Source organism: Balaenoptera ricei, chromosome 17 (genome assembly GCF_028023285.1).
Source record: "Balaenoptera ricei isolate mBalRic1 chromosome 17, mBalRic1.hap2, whole genome shotgun sequence".
NCBI lineage: Eukaryota > Metazoa > Chordata > Mammalia > Artiodactyla > Balaenopteridae > Balaenoptera > Balaenoptera ricei.
In genome coordinates this window covers 20625268-20647573 of record NC_082655.1, presented here as the reverse complement: position 1 = coordinate 20647573, position 22306 = coordinate 20625268, and the positions used below count along the sequence as shown (strand labels likewise).

Genomic DNA, 22306 nt, shown 5'->3' with positions numbered 1-22306 from the left:
AATAGAAGCTTTGTACCCATTAAACAATAACTCTCCATTGTCCTCCAACTCCCAGCTCCAGGCAACATCTACTTTCTGTCACCATGAATTTGCCTATTCTAGGTACCTCATATAAGTGGAATAATACAGTATTTGTTCATTTGTGTCTGGCTTATTTCACGTGGTATAATGTTTTCAAGGTTCATCCAGGTTGTAGCATGTATCAGAAATTCATCCCTTTTTATGACTAAATAATATTCAGCTTTATGTATATACCACATTCTATTTATCCATTCACCTGTTGATGCACATTTAGGTTGTTTCCACTTTTTGGCAATTGTGAACAACGCTGTTGTGAACACTGATGTACTAAGTAAGATCTGTTTAAGTCCCTGCTTTCAACAGAAGGACACTTTTGTTTTGCAAAATTTTCATCCAGAAAAAATGTCTAGCCAGGTATCAATTATTAGTAATTTATCCTGGTCCACAACTTGGATTTGGTGCTGCTCTAGTCACCTGTTTGCTTTCAGATCCATACTTTCCTCTTCTTTGCCTACTCTGTTTGCATGAAACTACACTTCCCAGATGTCCCTGCCCTCTGGCTTCCAGGCAGTTCTAGCCAATATAAGGCACTTGAAGGAGACTGAGGGGCAGAAGAAGGGAAAGGCCAGCATATTTCTTCCTGGATCACTTTGCTACTGGTGGCATCTAGGGCAGGGACTGCATCTCATGGCTCTAGCTCCCACTGGAATGGCCGACTGGGGTTCCAAGTTCTGCCAACCAACCCTGACTTCTAAACTCTGTCTCCTCGTTTATCCCTCCAGCCCCAGGGAAGGTAGAAGCTTCCCACTGCTGTTAACCTCCGGGTTGTCTCATTTTTGCACTTGTGCTGCAAATTGTCTTAAGTTTTCTCTTCTAAATATACCTGGAGTGGTTTCTGGGTTCCTGTATGGAACCTGAATCATAACCATTCCATTGGGAAAAGAAGGTCCAAAGTTTCTCAGGATGCAGAACCAATGGCAGTGACTCTTAGCTGTCCTCAATGTATCATCCATTTAGTAGTATATCGTTTCCAAGCTAGACCTGTAGTTTGGTGCGGCCATGTGAATGAGTTCTGGCCAAACTGATGTAATCAGATGTGTTGTGTGGCAGATTCTAAACCTTCTTTAGAAGTCAGCTGCTCCGCACTCTTTGTACCTTCTTCCCCCTTTCCTGTGGTTTGGAACACGGATGTGACAACTGGCATTCCATCCTGGAACATGAGGACGTGGGCCACATTTGGGGGAGAGCAGGACCAAAAGCCACAGAACCCTGAGTCCTTGAGAACTTTGTGGAGAAAAACCGCCATCCCAGGCCTGCTCCGCCTGCCTCTAGTTTTACATGAGAAGCAAATAAAATTCCCTCTTGTCTAAGCTCCTACTCTTTCCAATCTCTCTATCGCAGCCCATCTGAGATCTAACCAATTCAAGACCCAAGCCATGAGCTCAGTGTCTGTCCCGGACTGCTGATTAATTCCCTTATACTTTTCCTTAACAAACTAAAGCAAGGTCCTAGATCCTCTGGTCTTATTCTAAGTTTTGGCCTCTTCCTGTTTATACTCAGAATTGACCTGTTCTCAACCACAAAGCTTTTTATTCCCTTTAACAGCTTCTGCTTATTAAGTTTTCTCTGAAAGGTAGGGGTCAGAGCCAGCTACTTACCAAGCCCATATCCAACCTAGAAAATGATTAGAGTCTGGATGTTAGAGAATTTTTAATTAAAAACCTGGGAACATTGTTCCTTGGGTATTAATAAAGCCAGCAAAATGGAGAATCAGCATGGCCTAACACTGCAAGACAGACCATTAGTGTCCTGGTCTCACAGCCCTCTTCCCGGAGCTGATGGGCTGGAGCTATATCTAATGGCTGCCAAGTACAGATAAATCTCACCTCTACTTCACCCAAGTGGGCGTCAATTAGAAATATGGACTTCCAGGATGGTGGTTCCCAAACCTTATTGTGCATGAAAATCACTTGGGGAAACTTGTCCGAAAGGAAGATTCCCATCCTTCTACTCATGATTCAGTGGGACTGGGGTGGGGGCCATGAACCTGTGTGATGAAAAGGATCCCAGGTGTCTCTAAAGCACATGGTCTATGGACCACACTAGGAGAGACCATGCTCCTGGGAAATACATGAAGACTATAAAACAGCCACAAGTGCAGAGAACTGCCATCAGCTGGGGGTGGGGCTGGAGCACATTCAATGATGCCTACCACGTTCCAGGAGCTCTGCCAGGCATTTTCGAGACATCGTCTAGTTTATGCTCTCGATAACCTGCATAACTATCATTATGACACTTGTTTTGCAGTGAGCAACCCGAGGTGCAGAGAAATTAAGCAACTTGCCTAAAGTTAAAAAGTGGATTCAAAGCTGGGTGTGCGTGTGTGGGGTGGATCTAGTCTACTGATTCCTCTAGTTTTGCTCTGCACCCTTCCCCATCATGCTCCGTACTCCTAGACACTGACCTGCATGGACGGCATCCCAGGGCCCTGTGCCCTCTGGCTTCCAGTTGGGGTGGGTCCTGCCAATGGGAAGTGCTGGGAGAAGACTAGGGGGAGGGAGGAGAGGGAGTTCAGGGTATTGATTCCCCAGCCTCCCTCACTGCGGGTTTCCAGGGTTGCATCCTTTGACCAAAGGCCACAGCTCTTGTCAGTGGCTCTTGCCACATGACTGTCCCCTTCTAAGTTCCTGTAACTATTCCGTCTTCTTGCCTCTTCCAGCCTAAGGCTGATAAGTGGCACCCTTCCTCTCTTTCTGTCTAATTAGGATGAGTGAGTTTGTTGAGGGCAGGGTCTGTATCTTTTTATCTTTGTACCCTCTGTGTCTAGAATAGTGCCTGTTTACATAGTAGAAAAATTTTAGTGCATGTTGCCATGAATAAGCACTTTACTAGTCCAACAATGTGTTAAATATTCTCTAATTATTAACTCATTTAATTCTTGTTATTTTTTTTTTCTGTTTTTGAGAACCAATGTTCTTTTAAAAAAGAAAGCTATTGGATGTTTGTCCCAGAAAAATGAAAACATTTATTCGTGCAGAAGTCTGTACACTAATGTTCATAGCAGCTTTATCGATATTTGCAATAGCCCAAGACTGGAAACAAGCCACATATCCTTCATTGACTATAAAGTTAAACGAACTGTGGGACATCCATCCATGGTGTATGAGTCAGTGATAAAAGGGAACAAACTCTTCATACATGGCAACAAGCCAGAAAAAAGCCCATCTCAAAAGGTTATAGGGCTTCCCTGGTGGCGCAGTGGTTGAGAGTCTGCCTGCCAATGCAGGGGACACGGGTTCGAGCCCTGGTCTGTGAAGATCCCACATGCCGCGGAGCAACAAAGCCCGTGAGCCACAACTACTGAGCCTGCGCGTCTGGAGCCTGTGCTCCACAACAAGAGAGGCCGCGACAGTGAGAGGCCCACGCACCGCAATGAAGAGTGGCCCCCGCTTGCCGCAACTAGAGAAAGCCCGCGCACAGAGACGAAGACCCAACACAGCCAAAAATAAATAAATAAATAAATAAATAAATAAATAAATAAATAAATAAATAAATATAAAAGGTTATATACTCTGTGATTCCATGTAAGTAACATTCTTGAGGTAACTAAATTATAGGGATGGAGGACAAATTAGGGATTGCCAGGGGTTAGGGGTGGGCAGTGGGGGTAGATGTGGCTATAAAAGTGTAGCACAGGGGACCCTGTGCTGATGGAACAGCTCTGTATTTTGATTGCAGTAGTGGTAGCACAAAGCCACACCTGTGATAAAATCTCTCTCTCTCTCACACACACACACACACACACCCCCACACACACTTGTGTGCTTGTAAAACTAATGGATTGTATAATACCAATGTCCGTTTCCTAGTTTTGATATTGTATTACGGTTATGCAAGGTGTTAGCATTGTGGGGTGCTGGGTAAAGGGTACACAGGACCTCCCTGTACATTTTTCTGCCACTTCCTCTGAATCGATAATAATTTCAAAATAAAAAGCTGAAAAAAAGAAAGCTGGTATATTTCATTTCTTCATGTTTCCATTGGCAACAGAGTCCCACTATCCTACTTTTAAAATGGCATTTAGATTTTAGTTTATTCTATAGAAAGTATGAATTAAAATAGTGTAGTAGATGCAGAGAAAAATGTATAGAAGACTTCAAGCCTTTATCTGTTCCTGTCAATTTTACCTTAATGGGGATCATGAGAGCTGGAATAGGGACATTTGAAGATGTCTGGAATTATACTTTTATATTTATTTCAGCAAGATTAAAGACAAACCCACCTACTTAGGACACTTCACCTTTAGTCTCTTTCAAATAAAAATTCAGAATTATTCACCAATATGGGATCCCCTCTTTTCTTCCTCTTTCCCTCCCTTCCTCCCTCCCTCCCTTCTTTATATGTATACATACACACACATTCGCACACACATATGTGTGTAGTGTATTCATTCATATAGTAGTAAAAAAATAAGCCACATTCGAAACCAAGAATACTAAATTAGTGTCAGGAGTGAAAATCTTGATGAATTTGAGCATTTGTTCTTCCCATCAAATCATATAAACCAGTGGTAAATATTTCAGACTTAGCAAAAAATGCACTAGATGAGGTTGCTAGAGATGTTCCTTAGAAAGGTAAGTTGATCTTTCTACATCACCTCTACCCCCAGCCACTGCCGTCTGCCTGAAGGAGCCCTATTGCCCTTTGAAATCACTTATTATACATCCTGTCTGCTTTCCCAAATAGTTCCAATATAACATGATTTCTATTAACAAAAAGAGAATAAGTTCTTCATTAATTTCTTGATAAACATAAGGCACTTTCCAGTTGCCGACAGAGTCTCTGCAGGTCAGTACCTGCAGGAAGGGAGGAGAGAAGGGCTGGTCTCACATTTCCATCTTGGAGGAATTCCATAACCACCACCTCAGCTGCTGTTTTGTGCTTGGCCACGTGGAGAAATATAAGTGGTGTCAAGCCAGAATACCCTCTCTCAACTTGTAAATTAGCAGATTACCAGCAGATCATCTAATTTTCCTCCCTGCTGCTCTCTCACCTGCATGCCAGCAGTGTTTTGAACTAATATGTCAATACAGGGGCATAAAGTGATTTATGTTCTACATAAATTTCTAGTTGGGGGTGTAGATGTTTATGACAGAAAATATCTCCCTTAAATCCACAGCAGACATGTAACAGGAAGGAAATCTCTTAAATACCTCCATTAATGGTTTTGTACTGGTGGCTCTTGATAAAGGGTCAATTACAGTTTTGAGATCTGTGTGATATAATCTACTCTCTGTGGTTGCAAATTTTAACTTCTTTCTGTGGTTGTGTCCTACCAATTTGGTTCAGTCAAATCAAGAAAAGATAAGATTCCTTAGTAGTAATATGGGAATATTATTACTTCATTTAATACCAAACTAAGGTAACTAAGTTTCCCTGCACTCATTCTGTGTCCATCTGTGAGTCCAGTTTACGAAGAGCAGGAGTTTTGACATTAGCACAGCCTTTGAACCGAGCTCTGATTCTCACTGCGTGTGTCACCTTGGGAATTTGGATAAATGTTTTAAAATAGTTATTTTGCAGTGAACCTCAATGTGCGTTAAATGTCATCAGAAGGTTAGGAAAAGTCCTTCCAGAAGGCTCCCATTGGAGATGATGGTGCAAAAGCAAACGTGCATGGCCCAGCTATGGAGGAGGGTCTGAGGAAGGGAAAATTGCTGCAGCCCCAAATGAACAGCCACTGCTCTTGGGGCTGTAAGACATCTCCAGGTGAGTCAACATCCCCTGAGAGGTACTGTTATCAGGGCTCACCCTGAGAGCTGCGGCCCCAACATCAGAATCAAGAGATCTAACTTCTTAGAGATTTCTGGGACCATCTTCTTTTTGGTGTGAGTTACTCTCAAAATCCTAGGGCAGGTGTGGGAGAGACAGTCAAATTTCAAAAATTAAATGAAGGCACTGGCATTGCCAACTTACCTTTCTGCCTAAGGATGTAAAAACAAGCAAGCAAAAATTCTAGATCTAGTTAACATGGTCTGAGAATGAAGTTTTCTGTGAAGATGACAGATGCCACATCCCAAAGGGAGATGCCACGAGCCTTGCACATACAACGCAAGGTTTGCAAAAGAGGTGTGAAGCCAGTTTCATTATCTTGACCCCTCAGTCATACCAAGAGCAGATATAAAGGTTGGGAGCATATGTTTAAAGATTTCTTTAAAACAAAATATCAAGTGTTGGTGAGGATATGGAACAACCAGAACTCTCATACACTCCTGGAGGGGGGGTTTATTATTAAAACCACTTTGAGACACTGGAAGAATCTACTAAGGCTGAACATATATGTACAGACTGAATTGTATTCCCCATCCCCAAATTCATACGCTGAAGTCCTAACCCTTAGTACATGGGAATGTGACCATATTTGGAGATGGGATCTTAAAGAGGTGATTTAGTTAAGATGAGGTCATGAGGGTGGGCCCTAATCCATTATGACTGGTATCCTTATAAGGAGAGAAAATTTGGACAGCGACATACAAAAGGAAGCCCGTGAGAGAATACAGGGAAAAGACAGACATCTCCAAGCCATGAAGGAGGTCTCAGAAGAAACCAACACTATTCACACCTTGATCTCAGACTTCTAGTTTCCAGAACTGTGAGAAAATAAGTGCTGTTTTTTAAGCCAGCCAGTATATGGTACCTTGTTATGGTAGCCCTAGCAAACTAATACAGTCTACCCTACCCTGCTCAGCAAATCCACTCCTAATATGTACCAATGGAAATGTATAGTTTTGTTCACCCAAATATGTCTGATATAATCTAGAACAGAACTTTTTACAGAGTAGTCGCAAACTGGAAACTACCAAAATACTCATGAACTGCAGAATGCAGAAATAAATTGTGATATGTTCACATGTTGACCAATTTAGAGAAATGAGAATAAACCATCTAAAACTGCAGACAACAATATGGATGAATCATCCACATGTATAATGTTGAATGAAGAAGTCACACACAAAGAGTACATACTGGATGATTCTATTTATATGATGAACAAAAACAGATGATGCTATTCTTTACCATTAGAATTGAGAATTGTGTTACCCCTTGGGCAGGGGTAGCCACTGGAAGGGAGCATAGGGAAGGCTTCTGGGAATACAAGTCATGTTCTATTTCTTGATCTGGGTATTAGTTTCATGGGTGTGTTCAATTTGTGAAAATTCAGTGAGCTGTACAGTTAATGTATATGGCCTTTTCTATATGTATACTTCAATCAAAAAGTTTTAGATGGAGTTTTTCTATAAAAAAGATGGGCACGAGTCCCTGACATTCTAATTTGCCTCTATTTGCTTGGGGGGAGAGAGAGGAGGGGCTGCTTTCTGATTCCAAGTCTAGTGAGGAGGCTTCAAGGAACTTTCAAACAACTTGACATATGTTGCTGGGAGCTTGTGGGACAAAGTGAGATAGCTAAAGAGCCAGAACCTGCGGTGTGCTAACTGCTCTGCTGGCAGACTAAACAAAAGATTTTAATGTTAGAGACAGTCTGTCCTCATTTGTCTGTGCAAGGACTGTATCAGCATTACCCCTGGATCAGATCTGGGCCATCCTGAGCGAGAGAGCTGGTGTGGAGGAGCTAAGATCTCCTCTAAGAGGCCACTTAAAAAGGGAAAACACAACTCAAGCCAAGAAGCTGATGTGCTGCTGAACTACTGTGGGGTGAAGAAACATAAACTCATCGAAGGACACAGATGCATTTGCTCTCATCAAAAGGAACATAGATGAGTCACCTCCATCAGTGGGGGTGGTGGGGTGGTGTCCTCAGAAGAACCATCAAAGAGTAAACGCTTGTCAACCCTCAAGAGCAAGGGTTGGCTTATGACAGTATTTGTCACGTAAGAACTTTCTCGACCGCCATGCCTTCCTCACCCTGTTCTCATTGGAAAAAGGTTAGACACCCCTAGTCAGCAAGGGAAGTTGTATGTGACATTGGGCAGAGGAACGTGGCCTATTTCTTCAACATGTTCCACACTGGGAAAGAGAGGAAAACCATTAAAATTGGAATCTTAAGTCATAACTCAGCTATCAGACTCCTGGTAGAAGTTGTGGGCCCGGGAAAGATAGTTAAAAGTCACAGAGCAAATTCTGAAAGTTCTCATCACAAGAGAAAAAAATTGTAACTATGTGTGATGATAGATGTTAATCAGACTTTGGGGATCATTTCACAATATAGACATGTATTTATTCATGTTGTACACCTGAAACTAATGTAATGTTATATGTCAATTATATCTCAATAAAAACCACAGCATAATTTTCAAGGGGGTCATAAATTAATATACTCATAAAACTTATACCTAGAACATTTATTTCTCTCCCAGTAGTACACATCATCCTTGGGCTGTATCAACCCGACTTCCTCAATAATGGACCAATAGGAACTATTGGTTCAGTAGAAGTAGGAGTGAGGGAGGGGAAGCAATTGAGGGAAACCCTAAAGTTTTTTAGTTTGGGTGATCAGAAGAGACTGATGTCCATAAACAAAATGCAGATGCAGGAGAAAAAAGCAGGTTTGGTGGTGGAGGCAATAGAGGAGTTCATCTTTGATGTGCTGAGTTTGAGGTACCTCTGGGCTATGGTGGTGAAAATTATCTTTGGGCAGCTGGGAACTCAGAAATGAAGCTTAGAAGAAGTGGCTGGACTTGGAATCATCAGTGTACAGGGGCAGTTGATGTCTTAGAAGTAGATGTGGTTTCCCAAGAAGAACATTAGGAACATTATTTTCTGAGGAGCGATTAGCGGAGTAGTCAGTCAAGGCACTTGCAAAGTAGGCAAGGAAAAGAAAAGAGTGATTTTCCTGAAGCTGAAGCAAGAGAGTGTCCCCTGAAGAAAAATGAGATCAACAGTGGCAAAATTCTACAGATTTCAGGGAAAAGAGATACTGAAAAGTATTTGTTAAACCTCAGAGGACTCCAGTGATCTTTGAGTTACCATCTTGTGAACAGAAGTTGGGTGCGAAAGCCAGAAAACAGTGGACTGTGGAAAAAATGAGATGTGAGAAAGTACAATCCATATGGATTGTTCTAGAAATCTAGTTATGTAGGGAAGGAGGGCAAAAGTTTAAACACAGAAAGGGTCAGGGGAAGGGCTCCTTCCCTTTTTTGTGCCAAAGTCTCCTTTGGCAGTCTGGTGAAGCCCATGGTCCTTCTCAAGAATGTTTTTAAATGCAAAAGGGAAAATATGCAAGATTACAAAATAATCAAGTTATATTAAAAAACACGTACCAAAATAGTTCTTAAAATCTCATGATAGAAGTATACAGCTGGTTCTTTATTGATGCATTAAATGGTAGGATTTACTGGCAAGAATAATAACTAGCATAGTTTGAAAGTGGTGATGAGTGTGAATGATATTTCAAGGTATCTTCAACAAACTGTTATGTGATTAAAAATTACCTGTGATTCTACTGACAAAGTCACAAGAACTGATAAGAGTAGTGAGCTTTTTTGTACTTATAGTCATAATAGAAAGAAATGTTACATTTCAGTAAAAATAAAATTAAGTGTAATTCGTATATTGAATTCAGCATAAAATTAAGTGTAATTTTGATTGAAATATATTTCATATATAATATTTATTCCACATAAAAATAATATATATTATATATCTCCAACTTCATCAGCCCCGCTGAATTCTAGCCAAGGTTCCCTTGGAGGAGGGAGGGATCCAGAGACCTCAGGTTAAGAGCCTTTTACTAAGGGAAGAGAGGTATTTTTGTTTTAAAGGAGAGAAATTTTGTTTATGATAGAGTGGAAGGTTTTAAGTCTTGCTCTGGCAGTATGGCAGGATAATGCAGCGAAGTAGGGACGGACTCTGGAACTAGACTCCTTGAGTTTAAATCCTGGCCCCCTGTTTATTAGCTGTGTGCCATTAGGCTAGTTATTTAACCATTTAACTTTTTTATACCTCAGTTTCCTTATCTGTAAAATGGGGATGATAAATAGTAACCCACCTCACAGGTTGTTGTGAGAGTTACATAAGAACACTTTGGCCAGTATTACCTTGACCACCTTCCACTCACTCAGTATCCCTTGGCAAAAGGGACACCTTCAGTTCTCTGAACGTGTAACATTCTTCCTTGCTCAGAACCACTGCATATACTGTTTTTCTGTCTGGAAGGCTCTCCCCACTGTTCTCAGCATGACCGACTCCTCATCCTTTGGGATTCAGTTTAAATGTTACCTCCTTAGAAAGGCTTTTCCAGAAGTCATCTCTGAAATAGAACTCCCACCATTTCTCTGTCTCTCAGCATCCTTTGTCCCAATTTGTAACCGTTTTGGTTAGTTGTTGTCTATAATGAGTTCCATAATGGCTGGAGTGGTGTCTCTCTTGATCCTCTCTCTAGCCCCTGTACCTACCACATAATAAGCTCTCCATAAATATTCATTAAATGAGCCATCAGACAGGGAGCAACTGAAGATACAAAGGAGATCCCCAGCTATATTCATGTTTGGGGACTGTGCTTCAGTTTTCAATGTGGGTATGTATTTTTTTAGTCTGTTCTCAGTCTTGTCCTGGAGCTGGTGGAAAGCCAGACATATTGTTTGCATTAAAATGTTTATAAGGCAGCATTTAGTCTTTCTTCTAACACTAGGAAGATCCCCTCTCTGGTCAAGGCTGAACCAAATTAAACAAGAGAAGAATACCAAATTCTGTGCTGTGCTATGACAGTTCATGTTCACAAAGTTGGTGCACAGGACAGCCATGGGCAATTCTTTCACCGAGCCAGTCTTTTGCTATCACTCTAATTTTAGGCAATGTGAAGTGATGAAAGAGATATTGATCTAGCATTCAGGAGCCAGATTCTGATAGTTCATGCTTAACTGGGTGGTTTTAAGCAGATCAACCTCTTTGAGCCTTAGTTTTTTCATCTAACAAATGGCAATTTTAAAATATCTGCTGTGCTGCAGACTGTTAGCTATGCCCCCAAATCCATTCTTCCCTTTACTCTGAGTACAAGACTAGATGACAATTCCAAACTACCCTTGAGGCTGGTGTGGTTATGTGATTAAGCTCTTGCCAACAGAATGTAAGCACAAGTGATATTTGTCACCTCTGTTTCTTGCTCAAGGCCCTTTACTTCCAGGTGGGAATGGAAAGGACTGGAGTAGTATCAAAAATGGTATCTTAAAGACAGCAGAACTGCTGCCAGCCTGGGCCCCTAAATGACTGTGTGGAACAGAGCCACCTCCTGACCTGCAATCTTCAGCTAGGACTGTTAAATAAGAGAGAACTAAGCCACTAACTCTTTGGAATATATTTGTTATAGCAACTAGTGTTTCTCTGACACACATGTCCTACCTACTTTACAGAATTGTGAAAGATAGTAGTTCTCATGTATAAGGAAGAGCTTAGGGAGGTAGAAAGTGCTATAAAAATTTGTCGTCATCAATATTTTCTTCCAGCTTTTTTGAAACATAGATGACACATAACATCGTGTAACTTCAAGGTATACAACGTGATGATTTGATACATGTATATATTGCAAATCATTTTATTAATACAGAGAAAACAAGTGCATATTAGAGTGCCTGACCTATAGTAGATATTTAATGTTTACCTGTTGAACAAGAAAATGAACATCTTGCTGATGAAAAGCCTGAGATTAAAAAAAAAAAGTCTATACAACACAAAAGCATGGTAAAGATATTTGTGTGCTCAGGGAAAACTTTTAATTGATTCACTTGAGCTCATACAATTAAAGCAAAAACCTCCTGGATATGTACTTTTTTCAAGAAGACTGCTTTTTTTTTTAATACTTGTTCCATCAAAAATAAATTATAAGATATTAAAGGACATTTTGCAACAAGGAAAATATACCCTTATTCACACCACCGAAACACACTCTTTCATTTTTACCCATTGGCTTAGAACTTTTATGTACATGCATGTCAACTTTTCATAGTTGTAAATCTGTTTCTTATTATTATTTTTAAAATAAATTTTAATTTGTACTTGGTAAGGAAAGCACAGGTTTGGTAATTCTCCAGAAGTGATTCCAACAAAGAACCACCTAATATTTCTAACAGTTCCAATTTAATTTTGCCAAGGGGTTCCATTCTTATTAAAAAGCATAACAGGGAGAGGAGGTGATTTTCATAAGAAAGTACACAGGGGTGTTAATTCTCACTACAATTAGGGTGATAAGGTTACAAATGTCACAATCTTTCTACTTCCTTTTAAAAGCTTATCTTGTGGGTCTTACAAAAATTAAATGAAGGGCAAATGAGTATATATGGATCTTATTTAAGGATAAAAATGAATTCAGTGATTAATTCCACAAATGTTTCTTGAGCGCCCACTATGTGTCAGGGATAATGTGGACCATACTGACACAGTCTCTACCACTGAAAAGGTTAAAGTATGGATGAAAGACAAGAAGACACATTTCAGTGAGCTCAGAGGAGGGGCGAGGCCATTTTCTGGAGGAAATGAGACCTGATGTTTGGCTGGAAGCTAGGCAGGCAAATGGGTAGAAGGAGGTCCAGGTCCGCTAGACACATGGACCATAATGAACGATGCTCACGAGACTGTAGGTTATTCTACCGTACTGGACATTAATAGAGCACACCGAGGGTGAATGGATGAGAAGGGAGAAGTAAGCAGAGGTCAGATAATGAAGAGGAGAAAAGCTTCATCATAGCAGTGATGGTGTTTGTTCAGCACTGCCTAGGGCAGCACTTGGCACATACAAACATGCATACATTCCATCTGTATTTGTGGAATGAATTAAGCCACATTATGCTATGCAGTTAACCATTACTGGTCATAGTCATTGGACTCTGGTTGCAAAGGAAGAGTAGTACACCCAGGTGGGAAGGGACCGCTAGTCTCGAGAGAGAGAGACTGCATCTACGATGACCCTTATTGCCATGCTGGGTATGCCACAGGACCACTGCTCGCTTCTCAGTGCTGGGACACTGCTTCATTTTTGTTGGTCCTGAACTGTCTGATACTAAACAGCAGGGGTCAGGCACACTGAACCCTAATCTGAGAAATGCCTCCTTATTTCAACTTCATTTTTCGATGGCAACGGGAATGCCACAAATATAGCTTCTTAGGACACGCTTGCGAAGCAAACGTATAAATGCCATTTCCAACTCCTATTCCTAGAAGCAGGGAATAAGGGTGGGTGGGAGAGAGATGGGGAAGTCACAGAAGAAAGAAGGGAAGGTTGAGGAGATAGACTGAAGACTTCTAATTGTTTCTTTTTTCTTTTTTTAAATATCCTCAAGGTTTTAATTAATTAATTTACTTATTTTTGGCTGCGCTGGGTCTTCGTTGCTGCCCGCGGGCTTTCTCGAGTTGAGGCAAGCGGGGGCTACTCTTCGTTGCGGTGCGCAGGCTTCTTACTGCGGTGGCTTCTCTTTGTTGCAGAGCACGGGCTCTAGGCACGCGGGCTTCAGTAGTTGTGGCTCGCGGGCTCTAGAGCACAGGCTCAGTAGTTGTGACGCACGGACTTAGATGCTCCCCGGCATGTGGAATCTTCTCAGACCGGGGATGGAACCCGTGTCCCCTGCATTGGCAGGCGGATTCTTAACCACTGTGCCACCAGGGAAGTCCCCTAATTGTTTCTTTATCCTTGATTCTAGTCTTTATTTTTTGAAGCTCCTCTTAGTTGAAATTGAGCATTAAGGATGCAAATTAACCAGAAATCTTAGTCTCTAGGGAGATGAATGGATTAATAAACCAGATCTAGCAATACTGATTTATTTGGAGGCAAACACAGATTGGAAAGCACGAGAGCCCAGCAGGGTGGCTGACTTTGGAAACATTTTGCTACTGCTCTGCTGGGCATGTTAAGAATGCATGGCGCTGGCTGACTCCATGGGGGTAGCGCATGGATTCGGCTGCTGAAGAGCAAGGTGAAATTAAAGAGAGAATGAGATGTGTGATCTGATTTAATCACATCTGCTGCTTCAATTTCTCAATAACAGCAACCTGCTCTACTGTGTCAAACTGGAGAATGAAAAGCAATATATATATATATGAATCATAGCTAGAAGATGGATTAACTCTCTAATGCCTGCCAATCCATTTCAGGCATCTAAAATGCAAATGACAACTGAGTTTTCCTTATAAAGAATTTGGGAGCAATTATTCCTGGACCTGGATTGGCATAAAATTACCATAAACTGAGGAGTAAGCAATGAAATGTCACCTCCTAAAAGAGACCAAAACCTCAGGACCCAGGCTAGGGGATGGCTTGGGGAACATTATGTATTTTAATACCCAGGTCCATCCTCTGCTTCTCTTCTGATGACTGAATGAATGCATGCTTCGTGTTGCTTCAGATTTCTAGTAGGATGACAGCCACCAAGTACAAGACCCAATTCAGCCTCTTTTAGGAATGCATGTTTGTGAGGAGTTTAAAAGTTACAAATCTGTATTGGAATTGATATTTAGTGGAAATCATCCTCCCATCCCCAACCTGCCCTCTCACAAAGGAGCTGCTACTTTAGGGCCTCTGGGCTCTATACCGAGTATCAAACACAATACACAATGTCATTCTGCAGGACCGGCATGTTTCCCTGGCTAGTCAGATACTTTATAGCACCGAGGTCCTAAAGGTTAGTAAGGTAATTCATCTAATGTAAAATAGTTATTGTGGTTAAATGTTCCATTCTTCTGGGGTGGGGAGATGCCTTCTACATGATTCCATTTAGCAGCAGAAGATAAATGCTTAGGTATAATTAGCTTACCATAGGCAGTTTTACATCCCATTTACAGTGAAGCAAATCAAAGATGAAAACAACTAGACAATAGCTATTTTGGTCCCTTCCATAGAGTAAGCATGCAGTGGCGTGCAAACATGCACACGAGTGATCCCTGAAGATGCACAGCTAGTTCAGAGAAGATTCATTGCAAAAGACAGACTCAGTGAAGGGCATTTTGTAGGGAATACATGAACAGACAGTTCAGAATTCTAATGTAATCAATTTTTCAGAAGCATGGACTTTCAATATATTTTTTTAAAATGACGTCCTAAAACATAATTTCTACTGCCAGAGATCTGAGTAACTGAAAGTTCTCCTCGTTCCTCTCTTGCTTCTGAAAACCCAGAGTGTGTTAGCCATCTCGGTAGCACTTGTATCACAGTCTACTGTAATCCTCTGATATCATCTCCTAAGACTGGAGGCCTCTCGAGGGCAGAAAGCCTGGCTTGCTCATCTCTGTCATCCATTTCCAGAGCATACGATGTAGTACCTCCATGGCACAGGTATGCAACAAACAGGTGTGAACTGCACCATTCGCCACTCCAGGTAGCCTCACTCTGGAGGGCAGTCAGTTATTTCCCAGTTTATGGAAGAACAATGGATAAATGCCACTGGAAGGAGGGAAAGGTTGGCGGGCAATCAAGAGAAGTTATATTCAAATTAATTTTCTGATTTTAAAAAGATCTGCTGAATGGGCCCTTTACAGACCTTGAGTGAGAATTTATAAACACAAGATGTTGATTTAAAACAAAGGCCCATTCATTTCACCACGTGGTACATTTCTTTAGCACCCTGAAGAGCTGAAGCAGTCTTGGGGGTTCCTGGCCCTGACCTTTTGTTGTCTGACTGGCAAGGGTGGGCTGTGGTAGGAGTCCCTGGGCTGCTTCAAGATCCTGGCACCTCCTATTCAGAAGACGGATCTTCAACTTGAAAAGCTGTGAATGCCAGAAACGTCTTTTAAGGTGTGCCAGATCTATTTTCAATTTCCAATATGTAGAGTGAGAGTGACATATTTTTATCCATTTAAAGAGCCTTATGGATACTATAGACTTACAAACAAGTCTATAATACTATAGGAGATAATTAGTATATGTTAATCATTCCCGATTATATTTTGGCTTAAAATAAGCTGGTCTGCTCTCTTTACCCTCTTTTTAGTAGACAAAGCAATGGATATGACGATGCCTTGCCTCTTCTCGAAACCTTGCGCAGACTGGTCCTTACTTTTAGAATAAAACCAAAATCCTGACCACGGCCCTGAAAAGTGTGTCTTGGCTACTGTCCACCTGCCTCACTAGGCCCTTCTGCTAATTTCTTCAGTTTACCAAGTTCTTCCCAGACTCTGGGCTCTTCCTACAGGCTGTACCTCTATTGTGTTGCTCTTCTCCCCGCTTCTTTGCTTGATTAACTTGTTTATCATTGGGGGTTCAGATGGTTGGCCACTCCCTTACGAAATCCTTTCCCTGACCCTGTAGTCTCGGTTCCCCTTTGTACACTATCACACAGTCACTTCTTCACAACTGTCACTTCATAGTTATTTGTGCAATTCTTTCTTTAATGCCTACGTTCTGTCCTATATTTTAAGTGTCAGGGTAGCAGTGAAAAGGTACGCCTTGTTCATTGTTGTGTCCTTAGCACCTGGTCCAGCACATAATAGGTGCTCAATAAATAATTACTGAATGACAAAGTATCTTTCAACTAGAGCTGACTATAGACTTGAAGCATCAGGCATTGCAATGGAGTGGATGGGGGTGGACTCTGGACTCTGAATTCAGCTTCAGCAACAGGGACAAGTCATTGGAACTCCCTGAGCCTTGTTGTCCTCATCTGGAATCATCATGACATGAACGCTACCTCTGAAGAAAGTGAATACACGCGGTGCTGCTTGACAATGATGTTCTGCATTGTGCACAGTCACACTACTGTTAATATCGCTCTGTGTATGGCTCTAGCCATTCTTCCTATTTCTGGGGAGAAGTCTCACGTGAAAGCAAGCTTCCGACCTTCCTCCTTTCAGAAATCTAAAGAGAAGCAGGAGTACGGAAAAGCCTAGCTTTAATGCTGAACCAGGTCACCTAATAAAGCCATTTACAAGCATCCAGAAGCCTCAAACTGAGGGAAGACATACAAATTCTCATTCTGAGAGTGGAGCACAGTTGTTTGGTGACAAGTAAGAGGAAGGCATTTTGGGAAAGTCAAATAACATCACTAAATCAGGAGGCCTGGCTAAATGGGTGGGTGGGGGGAAGGAACAGGGCACCACATGGAGTCCCCTTCCCCACTATGGACACAGAGCCCTCTAGGACCACAGCTGGGGGAAAGCGAGGACAGTTGAATGGTGACCCTTAGCTATTTTTTCTCTTACATGGCTTATTTTTACTTTTCATTTTTTTAAATTGTGAAGTGTCATTCATAAAAAGAAGTTATGAAAACTGTTGGGATTAGATTTAACATAGCATTGAATCTATTGTTACCTTAAAACTTTAGATGTATAATTATTTAAAACCATTGTTATTAAAAATTAGTATTATTATTAAAAATAACAGTAAAGCAAATGCCAGTGCATCAGCTACTGATCTTAGCAAGTAGAATGTTAGCAGTACCTTCGAATGTCTGGAGGGCTTTTTCCTGATTCCGTCCCCTCCCCTCCACCTGTGAGCATCACTGTCCGGTACTTGCGTTCATTGTTAACTTGCTTTTTGAAAAAATACCTCTACCACCTACGTATATATCTCTAGTCTAAGTAACGTACTGCTGAGCTTTGCCTGTTTGGAAATGGATGTGAGTGGACCATACTGAATGTCTTCTGTTTGACTCTTACTCAACTTTGTTTCTGACATTTGTTCATACTGATGCATGTGGCTAATTAAGATTTACTTTCCATTGTACAAACGTACCGCAATTTATTAACCATAACCACAGATGGATTGTGGGCTTATTTCCAGTTTGGGGCTATTACTTGATTTTTTTGTGGACTTACTCTGACATCTAGGGGAGAGGTTCTGGAGGCAGGGCAGTCTGCTGGAAGTAGAGAGACTCATTTTTATGGAACAATGTGGAATATGCAGTGTGGGAAAATAATGCACATGGCCCAACCACACAGAACTCCTGTGAAGTGGGGATGTTCTCTAACCCAACTGTCACCAACGTGGTCATTCATTAAGAAATAGGACGAACATTCTGGAACTAGACAGGATACTGCTCCAACTCATGTAAATTCTACCCAGCTCACAGGGATAGACAATTCATGTGAAATACGAGACGTAGCCACACGAGGTACACAGCACAGTGGGTAGAGTGAAGTGTACCCAAGATACGGAGAGATGGGTCTTGATGCAAGAGTCCCCAGGCTGAGTCTACATGTTGAGAGTCCTCAACATGTAGGAAATGCTGAGTAAGGCAAAGCTCTCCTGCTAGGTCTACTCAAGAAATTGGCTACTCTCCATTCTCCTGAGGCTACTGAATGACAAAACTTATTATGTAAATGCATATTACGCAGTCCTCAAATTAAGAGTGCCTGGGAATGCAGAGAAGTCACCCAAGGCACCAATGAAGAGTAAGTTATGAAATAGGCTCCCAACAAGGAATTAAAGGAAAAGGTTCTACACCACAGACTATAAATATAATATAAACCCAAGGAAATAAACATAACATATGAGAAAATAGTAGACTTTGGAAAAAATTTGCCATAAGAGAAAGACAAAAGTTTAAGAGAGTAACTACTTTGTATTCTCAAGGTAATTACTCAAAATACAAACTTGCTAAAAAGAGAGGTCATGAGGCAACAAATGGAAGTAAAAAAGGGATTTTATGAAAAGAATACAAGGAAGCAAATAATTCCATTGCAGAATTTAAAACTGCTAAAAAGCAGTGAAGAGGAGAATTGTTCCTGAATTAAGTGGAATTAGACTAGTGAAATAGGACAGTGGTTCCAAACCTAGATGATCATAGAAATATGGTTGGGGGGGGGAAGCGGATACTTAAAATATATATTCCTAGGGTTAAATATAGGAGATTTTGATTTAGTGGGCCTTGGGTGAAGCTAAGAAATTTGTACTTCAAAAATTTCCTGAAGTGATTCAGAAAATCGATCTGGTTTAGAAACTATTAAGGTGAGTGCAAACTTGAGACACTCACCCAGAACTCAGAGAGACAGAAAAAAAAGCAAGTGAAAATGACTAAAGAGAAAAAGATGGACTGAAATCACGGACACAGTATATGTAGCATATGCATAATGGGAGTAACTGAGGAAGCAATCAGAACCACTGCAAGAGAACCAATTTCAAAAACGTAAATTGCCCTAAACAGAGTGAAAAATACAATCTACAGAATGGGAAAAAGTATTTGCAAACCATGTATCTGATAAGGGGTTAATAGCCAAAACATAAAGAACTCATACAACTCAGTAAGAAAAAAAAGCAAATAACCCAATTTAAAAATGGGCCAAGGATCTGAAAAGACATTTCTCCAAGGAAGATACATGAAAGGCTAACAGGTACATGGGAAGATACTCAGCACCACTAGTCATTAGGGAAATGCAAATTAAAACCACAGTGAGATACCATCTCACACCTGTTAGAACGGCCATCATCAAAAAGACAAGAGATAACAAATACTGGTGTGGATATGAAGAAAAGGGAATCCTTGTAAATAATGGGGGGGGGGCCTGTAAATTGTGACAGTCGCTATGTGGAAAAGAGTATAAAGGATCCTCAAAAAATTAAAAATAAAACTACCATATGATCCAGCAATTCCACTTCTGGGAAAATACTCAAATGTAACAAAGACACTAACTAGAAAAGATATCTACACCTCCATGTTCATAGCAGCAGCATTTACAAAAGCCAAGACATGGAAGTGACCTAAGTATCCATCGATGGATGAAGGGATAAAGGAGTTGTGGTATATATAAACAATGGAATATTATTCAGCCATAAAAAGCGAGGAAATCCTAACCTTTGCAACAACAGAGATGGATCTTGAAGACATTACGCCAAGTGAAACAGTCATACAGAGAAAGACAAGTCCTCTATGATCTTACTTATATGTAGAATCAAAAAAAAAAAAAAAACCCAAAAAACAGAGAAAGAGATCAGAATTGTGGTCACCAGAGGCAGAGGGGGGAAAGGGGGAGGGGAATTGCAGGAAGGTGGTCAAAAGGTACAAACCTGCGGTTATAAGATAAATCAGTGCTAGGGGTGTCACGTACAACATGATGATTGTAGCTAACACTGCTGTGTGATATACAGGAAAGTTAGGAGAGTAAATCCTGAGCATTCTCACCACAAGGAGAAATTTTTTCTTCTTTTCTTCTTTTTTCTTTTTATTGTATCTGTATGAGAAGGTGGATGTTTGCTGAACCAACTGTGGAAATCATTTACAGTATATGTACATCAAACCATCATGCTGTATGCCTTAAACTTATACAGTGATGTATGTCAATTGTTTCTCAATAAAACTAAAAAAAGATAAGCTAGAAAAAGGATAATAAAATGGATAAACGCAAACTAAAAAAATGGATACTGAAGAAAAATCTCTCTGAAGTGAGAGAAAAAAAATCACTAAAGTTTTACTGTGGACTTTGTGAAAACGGATAAATATTTAGATTCACTGAATATCAAGTCTAAAGAAACTTTCCCAAATCCAGGAAAAAGAAATAGATCCTGTATAAAAGAAAAAAAAAATATCAGTCTAATTTGTCTATGTGGTTTTCAGGGAGAACGGTTACGCTATGCTTCCCAAATTCTACCATCAGTAATAAATGAAGGCAAGGAGAAGACATTCTCAGCTGGGAAAGGGCTTTAGAATGCTGATGTGTTCTGTACGGTAACTGAGATCAACCAACAATATGGGCGTTGAGGAATGCAAACATTGTTAAATAGCATTGTTTCTAAGGAGAATGTAAACGCTATCTCATTCTTGAAACAAGAGGTCCGATTATGTGACAATCAACAATTTAACTATTGCAGGGATTTCCCTGGTGGTGCAGTGGTTAAGAATCTGCCTGCCAATGCAGGGGACACAGGTTCGAGCCCTGGTCCGGGAAGATCCCACATGCCGCGGAGCAACTAAGCCCGTGCGCCACAACTAGTGAGCCCACGCGCCTAGAGCCCGTGCTCCGCAACAAGAGAAGCCACCGCAATAAGAAGCCCGTGCACTGCAACAAAGAGTAGCCCCGGCTCGCCGCAACTAGAGAAAGCCCGTGCGCAGCAACGAAGACCCAATGCAGCCAAAAACAAAAAAAAAACAAACAAAGAAAACCCCAATTTAACTATTGCAGACTGAGATAAAAACCTAAAGTAGAATAACAAAAACTGGGGGGAAAGGGTGGTGTGTGTCCGGAGCTGGAGGAAGGAAAGCGTGGGCACTTTTCATCTGTATGTGGGGTGAGTCAGTAGATATTGTTTCATTCTTGACATTAATAATTTGAGAAACAGAGGTTTAGAACATAGGTTTTAAACATGTGTCAATATTATTTAAAAATTTGATAGTAATGGTCAGAAGAACTTTAAACAAGTACCATACCTTCCAAATTCCTGGAGTAGGAGGCAGAGGGGGGAAGGAATCAAAGATAAACTCATAATGTAGAGCAAAACTAGGCACATCCATTTACAAAAGGAAAAAAGGAGGAACAAAAAGGACTCCAAAAATTGAAGTCAGATGTAAGCTAAGAGGACAGAACAAAATAATCGACTTTTATAAACATAACATATTTATGAAAGTCTGAAAGTATATGCACCAAAAGGTTAACAGTTGTTCCTGCATGGTGTGTTTAGAGTAACTTTAACTTTAAAATGTTTGACTAACTAAATTTTTAAAAAATTTTCTGGCAGCAATTACATCTATGTGATTAAAAATAAAACATACACCGAAAATTCCTCTTCATTCATCTGAATGAACGCTGATCACGAAGGCCCTCATTAAAACTAGAAATGACCAGCCTAGCTGCCATGGCTGAGATTGGCATTTGCTGTGATTGTGTGACTTGTTTCACTAATCTGACTCATTTCCCCAAACAGGATGCACAGGTGGTGTGTTCATTTATTTAGTCACAACACTAATTATTCTTTACCATTGTGCTCTGCCCTGGTTTTCTCAACATAACCACTGCAACGGTAGGAAAGCACCCTTGGGTGTTGCTTGTGTGCATGTGCAGAAGGTGTGGGACCTCGGCTCCTAGCCAAGTGAGACTGGGTCCTCAGCTGTGGGTCAGTCCCTGTCAGGATGCGAGGGCTCACTGTTCAGCCCCTTCGCACCACACACTTTTATCTGCCCTCCAGCTTCAGCTCTCATAACTGCCCCACCACAAGCCTCAAATTCCAGCCACACTGAGCAAGTCATTTCTTGAATCTTGCTGCCATGCCTGGGCTGCTTTGCCACATTAGGGGAAAATGAACGGCCACTCCTAAGGGTCCACGGCCCCTCTGCCTGTCCCCTCATTTACCTCGTGTATTGTGACTGCTTTAGTCATCTGCTGAGGAAATGTCTGTCTCACCACGTGGATGCCTGCTGCC

The 22306-nt window shown here is 41.1% G+C and overlaps 1 protein-coding gene across 4 annotated transcripts in view; it reads right to left on the bottom strand.

Annotated features, from left to right (window-relative positions):
* SAMD12 (sterile alpha motif domain containing 12) overlaps positions 1-22306 on the bottom strand; it is a 414693-nt gene that overhangs the window by 115314 nt on the left and 277073 nt on the right. The gene's annotated exons all lie outside the window — the stretch shown is intronic.